Here is a 3,188-nt window from a genome sequence, read left to right as displayed (position 1 = left end):
AGCTTTTTCGGTTGCTTTTTTTTGAGATACATGGGAACCAGCTGATTCTTTGTTTTTTGCAATTCAATTTTAAATTTTGCAACAATAGTTTTGTCTTTATTTAATTTCAGTATATGCTGCAAACAATAATTACGATCAAAAAAACTGTTAGAAAAAAGAGATGTGTAACAATATAAAAAGAGTAGGTGTTGCAATATACACAAGATTTTGCTTTTTAAAAGTTTGCCTCTGCAAAGTTTGGGTACATTTTGCAACAGTAGTTTTGTCTTTATTTAATTTCAGTATATGCTGCAAACAATAATTATGATGAAAAAAACTGTTAGAAAAAAGAGCTGTGTAACAATATAAAAAGAGTAGGTGTTGCAATATACACAAGATTTTGCTTTTTAAAAGTTTACCTCTGCAAAGTTTGGGCCTAATATTACTCTGTCACTCTCTTTTGAATCTTGTCTGCTTTCCGAGATTTCTGCTATGTCATCGAGCACCCTCTTTTCCATATGATGTGGTATGTTCGTCTGTGCTGGTCTTGGACCAAATACTGCCTTCAATTGGGCTCCAGTAAGTTGCGTGCTTTCAATGTCCCTACGGATGCGCTTAAATATAGTTTTGTTGCGATAGGGAGATAAAATAATTTTGGAGGTCACGGTCAGTGAGAAACAGATTTTTACATTATTTTTCGCCTCTGTCCAACTATTTTGAGGTGCAATAGAAAAGAACTCACTTTTTGTATTCCTCCTGCCAGTTGTCGCTCATGAATAGTTGGAAGAGGTCGGACGACTCCTTTGTCTGTTGGAAGCAATGAGAATGTTTTGGGTATGGACTGGTGTTTCGTCTTTTTCCCTTTTTGTTTCATCTGTTTCTGTCAGCGGAAGCAGATATGTAGTATGTAAGCTCTCGTGATACGAAAGACATTGGTCAACCGTGGGATGGGTAGGTCATTACAAAAAAAAAGATAACCAGAAATGATTTTCTTACCTTTGTTGGTGGAAAAGAAATTTGAAGTTTCTGGTTTGAATTCTTTGATTCTTCTAGGTAGTTGCTCGCACTTTACTTGGTTTGTTTCACCAAATATGGCTGTAAAAAGGAACTCTGGTTTCCACTCGGCATCTACATTGCTTTGCTGCATGGAGGTCATCGGATATTCTTTTATTTTTCTTTCATGAGATAATTGAAGCATTCAAGTAGTGCTGCTTCTAAAAATTAAAATTGTTGCTCTCGTACTATTCACTTACATCGAAATCCTCATCATCTTTTATGAGATCAATGCCATTCTAGTATTTTGCAAATTGAACCATGAAGTGTCCGCATTGGGTACCCTGCTGTTTTGGCACGCAAACTCTGTTAGGTGTTTCTGCTATCCTCGACCAGTTCGGTTCGCTGTTGGCTCGTAGTTCCGCTTCGCTGTAATGCTTCTTCATGAGTGCATGCATCCTTTTAATCTGTGATTACGGTTTGGTTTTATTGTTGGATTTTGCCATTAATAAAGGGAATGCAGGAATTGGAAAACCAATTAGAAAACCAAGAGGTTGAATTGACGTACCAGTTCTGGGTGATCCTTATGGTGTGTTTTCCATGTATTTTTTCCTCTTCCGTGTCTGTAATTCAGTGAGTCAAGTATGTCGATGGAGCTCGTGTACTTGTTGAGCACGTACAGTGTGAAGTGTTTAGCTGTGTTGTGAGGTATCATAATTTGCGGTGTTTGGGGAGAGAGTTAGTTAAAGTTCATTCTTGTTAGAAGAATTAAATGACATGTAAATGTGCAATCTGTAGGAAGAATGAATTATGTTTGTATATTTCTATTAACTTACCAGTTGTTTCTCTAAAAGTTCCTTCCCTGTTACAAGGGGTGCAAACTGTTTCAATGCTTCGTCCTCATTGAATTCTGCAAGTCCTTCTTCTTCTCCAGTTTTAACACCGAGCACAATCTGCAACAAAAAGTTTTCTACTTTTAGTTCAATCTTTGTAATCACTGAAATGATGCAAGTGTTTTTGTCAAATTGGACTTCATACGTTTGCAAATTCTGCGGGAAGTATGGCTTTATCGGTTGTGTTGTATTGTTGCTGCACTGTCCATTCTTCGAACAATGCGTTTGTGATGGAGCCCTCCATCTGTCCATGATCTCCTTTCTGTAGATGTTCCATTATTTGTTTTCCTGTAATCCAATCGGGTCGCTTCGAGCTAATATATACGTTTAGACTGCAAGCAGAAAAAGTTTATACATTAGTTAGGTTGGTTTAAAAAGGGGCAACATTTCTTTGTTTTTTGTTTATGTAAGAGAAAGTACTTACTCTCCGCATTCGTCATGTCCTTCTTTGTTGAATAGGTATTCATGAAGTGCTCTGGCTTTGTTCATAAATTTGAAATCTCCTGGGACAAAAGTAGGAATCATGATTTTTCCAAGGAGCCTGCTTGAAGGCTTTACCGGCCTCTTCTTGACCGAGATTTTCTTGTCTCAGCTGTTCTCAGATGATTGAGGAATTGAATGTTCTCCTGATTCTTGCTGCAAGATTGTCAGATACGGCTTGGCATCTTTGTTGAATTCATAGCTTTCATGGTCAATCAACCATGTTTTGATTACATCGAATTTAAAGCCCATCTTTACATACTCGTTGTATTCGTCTAGTTGGAGCGGGTTAAGGCTTGAAAGAAATTCATCAACTTATTCATGCTTTTCCATTGTTTTGGGTTTTAGGAAGTCTAAAGAGATGGTGCTGGAGGTGTCTTGCTGATTGCTCGTCGAGCCTGTTTCTTCTTGAAGAAGAACATGCTCTTTCTTCTGCTCGGAAACCTGTTGTTGTGCATTTGGTACGTCGTTGCTTCTGTCATCCTCTTTTAAATCAGTGCCTGTTAGTTGCTCTGTGCTTGTGATATTGCTGTTAATATTTTGCTCGTCCGTTTCCTGTTCAGCATGGTGTGGTATCTTGTCGTCTGGTGGTGGTTGATCTGGTTCTATTGGTGGATCCTTTTCTTCGTGGTTTGTGCAAGATTCTTGGGCGACGGCATGGCTGCTGATATCCATAACCTCTTTGCGTTTACTGGATATATCAATAACTTCATGCTCTTTTGTGGTTGTCGCATGCATAATATGTTCTTTTGGCTCGAGATTTGGCAGAAACTCTTGTAGTATGCAACATTCTGTCTGTTGCATTTCTTTGTCTCCCATATCGATTTCATACTTCAGCATATC

This window comes from Triticum aestivum, chromosome 2D, assembly GCF_018294505.1.
Source record: "Triticum aestivum cultivar Chinese Spring chromosome 2D, IWGSC CS RefSeq v2.1, whole genome shotgun sequence".
Lineage (NCBI taxonomy): Eukaryota > Viridiplantae > Streptophyta > Magnoliopsida > Poales > Poaceae > Triticum > Triticum aestivum.
Note: the sequence above shows the minus strand (reverse complement) of the source record.